The sequence below is a fragment of the Ostrea edulis genome, chromosome 5, assembly GCF_947568905.1.
Source record: "Ostrea edulis chromosome 5, xbOstEdul1.1, whole genome shotgun sequence".
Classification (NCBI taxonomy): Eukaryota; Metazoa; Mollusca; class Bivalvia; order Ostreida; family Ostreidae; genus Ostrea; species Ostrea edulis.
The window spans coordinates 30,080,036-30,090,113 of record NC_079168.1 but is presented as its reverse complement, the minus strand read 5'-3'; positions in this window follow the sequence as shown (position 1 = coordinate 30,090,113).

The window sequence follows — 10,078 nt, the reverse complement described above, 5'->3', positions numbered from 1 at the left end:
CGGTTCCGTTTAATGTTACATGGAACTCCTGTTGCATAACAATTAAAAATTTCAATCACTGGGTTTTTGTCAACATTAAAATGGTGAGGGACATGTTGAAAGCTCACTGACAGGGACTAAGCCGTTTTTGAGCCCGAACTCTGTGATACCATAAAATAGAAAGGTGCCTAACTCTGACTCAGATAAAAAAAATTACCCATTCGCTTCAAATGTCTAAGAAATCAGAAACTACGTGTGATATGTATAATGTGCCCGTCTCCTTGAATATATTAATGTTTGAACTACTTGCATGCGAAATTTCAATCCACATGTTTTTCAAATAACAGAGATACGCGTCATCATTCTCTTGATTTCACGTGTTTATTTTTACTAGGACATTTACCGGTCCAGGTCATCGGATGAATTCTCGAGTATGACAGCAGCGAAATTCTGACTAATGTGGAAGATTTCGGACCTGTCAATTAAAATTTTACATCAATTATACGCTACTTACTTCCTCATACTTAAATAATGTTCTTCTTGAGTACGTTACACGACTCATTGTTTCCCCAGCAGCATCAACTGTTGACAAGATCTGCCATTTTAATGAGATCACTAAATACCCGATATATTTAAAATCTAAATGTCCTTAAAATTGATCAAAACATTATTTTTGTAATATTGCACCTACAGAAGGAAATTCAACATTAAGTTTTGGCTTCCTTAATTTTTTATTTTTCTTTATTTCATTTCATTTAGATTATTTTTACCCATTTTGCCCTTCTTTAAAGTTTTAGGTATTTCGGGTCTTTAGTGTGTTTCTCAAAATGGCAGATAGAGTCAGGAGTTGATGTTTTGTAAAATAAGCGACCTAGATACGGCGAACATAGAGAACTTTATTAAAGTATGAGGAAGTAAGTAGCGTATATTTCATGTGAAGTTTTAATTGATGAGTCCGAAATCTTCCACAGTAGTTTGAATTTCGCTACTGTCATAGGCGAGAATCCACCCGATGACCTGGACTGGGAAATGTCCTAGTAAAAACAAACACGTGAAATCGAGAGAATGGTGGTGTATATCTCTGTTATTTCAAGAACCTGTGGCTTGCAATTTCGCATGCAAGTAGTTCAAACATTAATCTATTCAAGGAGACCGGCAAGTTATGTATATCACATCTAGTTTCTGAATTGTAGGCATTTGAAGCGAGTGGGTAGTTTTTTATGTAAGTCAACTAAAAAATGCACGGTACCAATTTTGACGCAGCAGATGCGCATTTTGACAAATAATGTTTCTTCAGTGATGCTCAAGCAAACATTCTGAAAATCCGTAATAACAATAAACATGTAAGAAATAAAAGGAAAAACAGAGTGTCAAAGATTTGAGTCGAATTCATCTAGGGACCAGAGCTATGCATGAGGGAGATAATCATTAATTTTGAAATGAATTTCTAAATTTCATCACAGCAATTAAATATGCATCCGTATTTTCAAGATAGTAACGAAATACTTAGCTACTGGGCTGTAGAGACCCTCAGGGACTAACAGTCAACCAGCAGAGGACTCGACCCAAGGATCATAATGTAAAACTTATACGTTACCAATTTTGATGCATCAGATGCGCATTTCGACAAATAATGTCTCTTCATTGATGCTCAAGCCAAAATTTTGTAAATCCGAAAGAACAGTAAACTTGTAAGAACTAAAAAGAAAGACAGAGTGCCAAACACTGGAATCAAATTCGTCTAAAAATCAGAGCTAGGGATATATATATATATATATTTGTCGTTTTTTCGGGGTGTGTGTTATTTGTTTATGTTACATGTATATGTCTCTTGATAAAGACGCAGGTTGCGTCGAAAATTTGAATTTTGAATAACCAATAGTGTCGTGGCCTTTTTAGTGCTTTTATAAATTTCTGAACTGGCATTGTATCTTCTTCGATCCGACACTTCAAGAAAGTAGGGTGTTGTTGAGTTTCGTGCAAGGGTGTAAGAAACAAATAATCATGTTTTAGAACACTTTAAGGTTCATTAAAGTTAGTATTGAATCAAGTAAAGCAGATAGGTGAAGTCCTGAAATTTCACCTTTACTTGTCATAAAGTAAACTTCTAATGTATAGTGCAAATAAATAACATTCAACTGCTTATTTCCACTCTTGTTCCTTTTTCCACAATGGTGCGATACCCGTTATGACCCGATCATTTCAAAAATACGTTCAGGTGCGATTTGGAGATGAAATCCAAGCTAGATTTTCGTCAAATTTTCAATTTCGTACACGTCTAATGACTTTACTGGACTGTAAAGTGCATCATTACACATCTTTAATATTCCTAACTGGCTTTACTTGGAAGTAAATTTCATCTTTAATCATTTTTAATTGACATTACTTGAAAGTAAATTTGATCATTACTGAGAAGTAAAATTGACCATTTGTCATCTTTCATTCAACTTATCAAATTAAGATTAATCAAAAATGAAAAAAAAATGAGATTTCAATGAGCTTTTGTTATTCAAAGTAAGCTAACAAAGATATGCTCCTCCACCTCATCTTTATTCGGCAAGAGAAGGGTGAAGATGTTCAGGAAATATTCACAAGATACTGGAGGAATTAGAGGGGAGTGTATCCATGAAACTGGCCACTTTTTATCATTACAAAAGTACATAGATTTCTTTCTTTCTTAGTGAAAAGATGTTTTCATTTACGCAGCATAAATTATCCCAAGTAGCAATTTCTCATAATTAAATTTTGTAACTCTGTAGGCCATTAGAATTAGAAAAAACCCTGAGTATTTTTGTTTTGTTTTGTTTTTTTCCTTGGGTTGTACATAGTAAATATTCAGCAAAATGTAGGGGCGGATCCAGGAATTGCGGTTACGGTGAACGCCACTTTATGAAACAGGGGGTATGGGGGCCGCCTTGAGGCCACAGTGGCTTCAGGGCGACTCCCTGATGGGGGCCCAGGGGCGAAATCCCCGGAAGCTCCTGTACCTTATAGATTTTATAGGGCTTGAATTATGTCTCCTATTTAAGTCATTTGTACTACATGTATTTTCTAAAATTTTTGATAAGATGAAATCAGTAAAATTACGCATATTTTAAGGGTTTTTTTGAAAAATATTTAATTTGGCATTTATTTCTCCCGGAGTGAAAGAAATTATTGTTTCTTTTATTGTTTAGTACATTTTTCTAAACAAGCTACCAAGATTTACCTTAAATTTAAAACTTTTAGGGGGCGCGCGCTGGCTGCGCTCCCGCTTAGATCCGCCACTGCAATATCTTATGTATATCATTTGAAGTTTCAAAAAGACAAACACCAAATAATTATGCACTATATCAATATATTATTTTTAGCAAATGCATAATAAAAATACGTGAAATTTACCTATAAACACAGTCTATTTCTATGATTTTTTGTCTTTCAATCTAGGTACATATATTTACAATGACAGCCACCACTTCAGGAGAATGTAGCACAATGCCAGGCGGAATTAGTGGGGAGTAAATCCATGATACGCTCCCCTTTTCCCCAGGATAGGTTGTCCTAATTACACTGACAACGCAGGCAGGCAAAGGAACACGAGCTTTTCCCCGCTAATTATCCTCATCACTATACTGACTGTCGATATTCAATGTAGCACATTTGTCTACAAAAAGAACAAGAACTGTGATATAGCTACGTGCATATGTTAGTGAAATAAAATTGTTTATTTTTTTTAATGCATAATCTTTTTTCTTGCTGCTGTAGATTTTGTGACTATGCGTTCTAACTGAGCTACGAGTTCTTGGGATTTAATCACCTGTAAATTTAACTGATGCAATTATTTATAAATAGTTATTTAGGATGTGGGTCTTTTATGTAAAACTTATACGGTATCAATTTTGATGCACCAGATGCGCATTTCGACAAATTATGTCTCTACAATGATGCTCAACCGAAATGTTTGAAATCCGAAATAACAATGAAGTTTTAGAGTTATTATAAGGAAAAACAGAGTGCCAAAAAAGTGGAATCAAATTTTCTAAGGATAAGAGCTATGCGTGAGGGAGATAATTATGTACTCAGAAGTTTTAATGTAACTAATCAGAGCTTGCAAGAATTTTCCCCCGGGGTTCTAACTTATAGCTAAAAAAGATCCCCCTCCCGTATAATATCTATTATGAAAAGCGTTTTCTTTGAAGTATCATACTAATCTTAAGGGGACATGGACACGATTTGAGATGAACATTTTCAAATTATATTTCCATTTTTAAAGTATAGAATGCTTTAATAAGTTATTTCTAATGTTTAGGAAAATTTGAATGTCAGTTGTCGAGATAAATGGGAGATATAGAGCTCACAATTCTTTCTTATGTAAACAAGGCTCGTGCCATGTATTTGTTTACATAGGTTAAACGTATTTGTAAAAGTTTCGTTTAAAGCAGATTTTTCAAATTACAAGTTAATTCTGAACACCATTAAAAAGTTTAAAGTGTTTAACACATCTCATTTTGTTTTAAACATCATATTTTCTAGTAAGCAATCTACATGTATATGTAAACAAAAACATGACACGAGCCTTGTTCACATATCAAAGAATTGCAAGTGCTGTGTCTCACCTGTAACTCAACAACTGATATTGAAATTTCGGTTTACGATTAGAAAAACTTCAGTTAAGTATTGCAAATATTAGACATGGAAAAATAAAATTTGAAATTTGAAACTTTTTCAGCTGAAATCCTGTCCATGTCCCTTTACCTGTTGACCCTAAAATAAAAAAAATCGAACTTGAAATGGTTAAGCTAGTGTATCAAACCTTCCTCGGCATGTGAAAATTACTTAAGTGTATTGATACTGTAATACCCCCATCCTGAATGAAATTCTTTCCAGAATTTGTTTTAGGTTTATCTATATTCAATTGTTCTGCATCCACTACAACAGTCAGTAGTGTACATATAAAGCTGTTGAATGACAACATACCGCTATCTAAATGAAGTATGGATGAAAGTTGTTTCATCGCCCACCAATGAATATCAAAATAGAATCCATTACTTTGTAAATGGAAGATATCAATCATTCCGATATGCCTTACTTTCAGAATATGTTATTCGTAGGTTCTGACCTCATTACTTGATGCACAAATTATCACTGCTATGACTTGTTGAATTTCCTAACAACAGATATACTTCTGTTGACATTGAAGAACAATGGCCGCAAGTATATCTGGTTTAGTCAAAACATGCAAGATATATAACATTTGACTTTCCCTTTACTGAAAAACTAATGCCTTCACGTCATAAGTATCGGTTCTTAATGTATTGGGAGCTCAATATTCACTCCTTCATATGCGCACCATCAGGGGTAAGGCCTTCAAAGCCATTATCGTGTTTCATTTTTAGAAACAGTCTTATTTGTCATGTCTCTTTCTCATTTGATTGATGTGCAAACAAACTATTAAAACTACATGTATTGTAATTCTTTATTTGATAGCAAAAACGTATCGATAGATTATAATGAACTAACCAGTTATTCAATAACGTATTGTTTCCAACTCGCTCTTCCTGGGTTGTAGGGCTGTTTTGAGGTGAACAATTTTGGTCAAGGTCAGCCCCGGCTCGAAAAGGTATGGTAGTGTCTCCAATTCGAAATCAGAACCTTCAATTATTCTGAATCCGATGAAATAACTCTAAAAGCACTGCATAAACTACTGTTGGTCTCTATATCTTTCATACTACCCACCATATGTGATCCCAGTTTGACATCACAGCTGAATAGCCTCGTTTTCCGTTGATTCTCTATTTCCTTGATTGTATTTTGAAAGCAGGTAAAAATATCCACTTCACAATACGATCGATAGGCATTTCTGCTATGTTACTCTACATTACCTTTTAATACCTGGAATATTGTATCTTGATATGTAATGTTGATGATATAGCTGAAAACGAGGACCTCAAATCATTAATTCTAAAAGGCCCAAATACAAAGAACCTCGGTCATTCACTTGGGGACAGAATTTCACTTCTATTCTGAATTCTGACGAAGATTATGCCAGACGATGTCTAAATATGAAAACAATGAACATGATACATTGTCAGAATGGAATAAAAGTATGCTTACTCTCCCTATGCACCTGATCCCACCTCTGGTGTGCCCAGGGATCCGTGTTTGTCCACCTATCAAATTTGTGTTACTTATAGGAATTATGAATGAGCTTGATCACTATTCGTTATCTTCACTTTTCATGAGAGGAATATTAATATCCTGTATTAGACACATCAAAATAAAAGTACGTACCATTAATCCATCTGTGTTCAGTAAACCAGAAGTGATAGAAGAATTAGATAGGTTCCAGCTAACAAAACTTGTAACAACATTGTCTTTGTTTGTAAGGCGCATTATTACAACTGTATTTTAAACGAATTTGGCATTACGTCCACTTTTGGTAATGATACATATACCCCAACTGCCCTTTCAAAAGATAAAATTTTTCAAAACCATGCTGCCGTTCTAGACACATTTAATGTCCTAGTCAATGATTCGGTTGAATATCAGTTACCGTACCTATACTGAATTCCTAAATTTCATAAACACCCTTACAAAGATACATTACTGGATTGAGTAAGTGTTCTTGCTAGTCTCTATCGTTGCTCCGCACGAAAGTATTAAAAGCTCTCAAGGAGAAAATTCAAACGTACTGTTCAACTACATGTGCCAGAAGTGGTGTATTGGTTGATTTTATCTTGCTTAAGGAAGTTAGCTCCTGAGCTTTTGAGTACAACTGCGCAGGATGCTACAACTAAGTATTCATTGGTTCAATAATGATCCCATTGGTGCAAAGATATTGCACATCTCTTGCTGAACCCTATCCAGTTGAAACATTTTGTGTCAATTGAAATTTTGAAAGGGTTTGACAGGGACTATATTTTGTGGCGGAAGTTACAGTTTCTGTTCCATCCAATGAATCGTCTATTTTTATACCCCTATACGTGTATTTCAGTTTTATAATTTATGATACAGGTAGTTGAGACTTGGAACTAGTTCAAATGTTGTAATTTATTAACTTGTTTGATATATTTTTCCAAACAGAAGGCCAATTATTTAAAAAGTTTTAATTAATTTACTCGAAATTTTGTATAAAAATTCAGTATTTTCGCCAATAATTCAAAAATGTCTCTAATCCCCACTTTTGTAAGTCGCATTTTAAATTGGAAGACCAGACCTTGAAAATTATCTAAAATTTTAGAAAATGACATTACTCCTAATACGTCCTTTTAAACTCTCAATTTTGATATCATAAAGTTTTTCGTATATTAAGTGCAAAAAGGTCATTATTTATTTCCTTTACTAGTATTAATTTCTCTTTTCATTTGTAGTGTTAAAGGACATGATCATGTATCTATTTTATGTAATGATTGATTTGTGTTGCTTATGTTGTGTTGACACTAACAGAAAAATCAAGTTTAATTGAATAAATTTTAAGTGCAAAAAAGTCATGTTTAGAACACTATAGCTCAATAACAAGCACTGCAACCCCAGTTTTCTCTTTAATTTCCTAATTCTCCTTCAATTTAGAAATAAAAAATACACTTCCCAAAAAATTGACATTACTCCAAATGTCAGGTGCGAGCCTCTTTAACGCCTCGCTCAAGAATTTTCACTCATATGGAAAAGAAACCAAGACCGTTGAAGGGCTTCAAATTTAGGCCTATGCTCGGCGCTTACTGCCATTGAGCAGTGGGGGTTCTTTAGTGTGCCACACCTACTGTAAAATGGGACATCTGTTTTCAAGGTCATCTCCGAGGACCGTGACATTCACATCTGATGCTGAGTGCTCGCGATGAAACTGTCACTTCTTGTTTTAACGACTTAGGTCTGGCGTGGCCGGGATTCGAATCCCGGCCTTCTGCATGTGGGGCGAACGCTCTAACCTCTTGGCCACCGCTGCGGTCGCCAAAAGTGGTGTAAATCAAATGTGGATTATAAAAAGTTTTAAAGACCACTTAGTAAACTTGAAATCTCAGAAGTTTTCTCAAATGAACAACATCAAAACGTATGACTTTTCAACACTTTACACAACCATTCCTCACGGTATCTAAAAGACTATGTTTTTTGATATTATATATAGTTGATTCTTCAATAAAAATGGAAAACGGAAATTATATTCATATCTAGTGATCAGTCATCCAAAATATTACTTTGTTAAACACCACTCTGATTTCACGCGCTACAAGTACTCTGAAATCGAAATAAAAAATATGCTGGAGTTCCTCATTGACAATATCGTCGAAGTTGTTGGTTATCAGGTCTTCCAACAGTCTGTTGGAATTTCCATGGGCATAAATTGTGTTGCTTTGTTAGCTGACCTGGTTTTTTTTATATTCTTATGAAGTGGATGCTATTCAAGAATTTCTACATGAGAAGAAAAGATGTCTTGCTTTGGCCTCCAATGCGATATTTAGATATATCGACCATGATTTATCTATTAACAATAATAAATTTCATTCAGATGTCGATCGATATATCTCAGTGAACTCGAAATAAAAGACACCACTGAGTCCTCTACTTGTGCTTCATACTTTCATATTTTATTGAATATTGGCAAACTAACAACTCAACTTTATGATAAACGTTTACTGATCAAGACATAGGGCTCACGACGGGTATGACTGGTTGACAGAGAATGCTTCCTCTTCCTAGCCACCTGATCCCATTTCTGGTATATCCAGGGGTCAGGGTTTGCTTAACTCTCGATTTTGTATTGCATATGGGAATGAAGAGATTGATCACTGTTCGTTATCTTCACATTTAATTCAGAGTTGGCAGAGTACATATGTTTTAGGGACTACAACATTCTCGTTTCTAGTCATCAATTCGCAAATTCTCTGTTCGTCACAATGATCTTATTTACAAATACAGCCTGTCAGTAGGTCGAAGGCTGTCTTACGTGTTTCTTGCTAATTGTTAGGTCGTTCCCTGTATACTAATTTTGACTGCGGATTACTCCCGTTTACCTGACCAAGAGAAGGGGCTCACGGCGAGTGTGACTGGGCAACGTGGATCCTTACTCCTCCTAGGCACCTAAGCTCACATCTGATGTGTCCGGGGATCTGTGTATTGCCTATTTTTAATGTTACATCCTTTATCGGATTTTTTTTAAAATTGACCACTGTTCTTTATCTTCACTTTTCATCAACAGTATGATTACCATTAACTTGATAGTTAATTGTTATTGAATTCTTCCATTTAGAATGCTTGGGCTTTAACAAAACCATAAAAACCCACTCTGTAAAATGTAAACAACTGTGCACTTCTAGAATTAGACGTGAATAAAATGTGCCCTTCTTAAGCCGTTCCGCGGTAAAGTCGACCTAACTTACAATAAATAATTGTCTCAAGATTAAATAAAACTTGTATCTATTTAAAACATTAAATGAAAGTTTATACAAAAGTAGCTATAGAAAATGAAAGCTTGATAGTGATCACCAGAGTAGATATTAACGATGTAATGATATTTAGTATTGTAAACAAAAGAGGATAAATCGCATCAGTTCTATAAAAAGGTTGTTCAACTCTAATATAATTCACTACTAGCTCTAAAAGCTAATCAATTATACTTATGTAGTTAGTATCTTAGTATTTTTAACGTAACTCGTATTTACTGAAAGTGGAAAATGGAATTCTAAAAAAAGGAAAAGAGTGGAATTTTTTCTATACACAAGTCTATAATATTTGTATAAAATATTTACTATATAAAATACCATTCAGAAAGAAGCACTCAAAATTTTCCGACAAATTACAAAATAGATAGCAGAATTTGAAAGAATTCTAAACATTTTAGCTTGTGGTACGTAAGTTTGTACGAACGCAAAAACTGCAATTAACTTCCGATTGCACCACAGATTAGTAATTTATATTTGATATGCAGTATCTCTATAATGAATTGAATTTGTCGATAAACGCTATTATTTGAATTGATGAAAACTTTGTACCAAAGATCTGATAACGCTACATACACACAATTAGTATCAGGACTGGTGTCCCCTCGTCATCATTTCTTATCATCGTACTTTACTCTCACTGGATTAGTATAAATTCACGACCGTACAATCCAGATACTAAAACA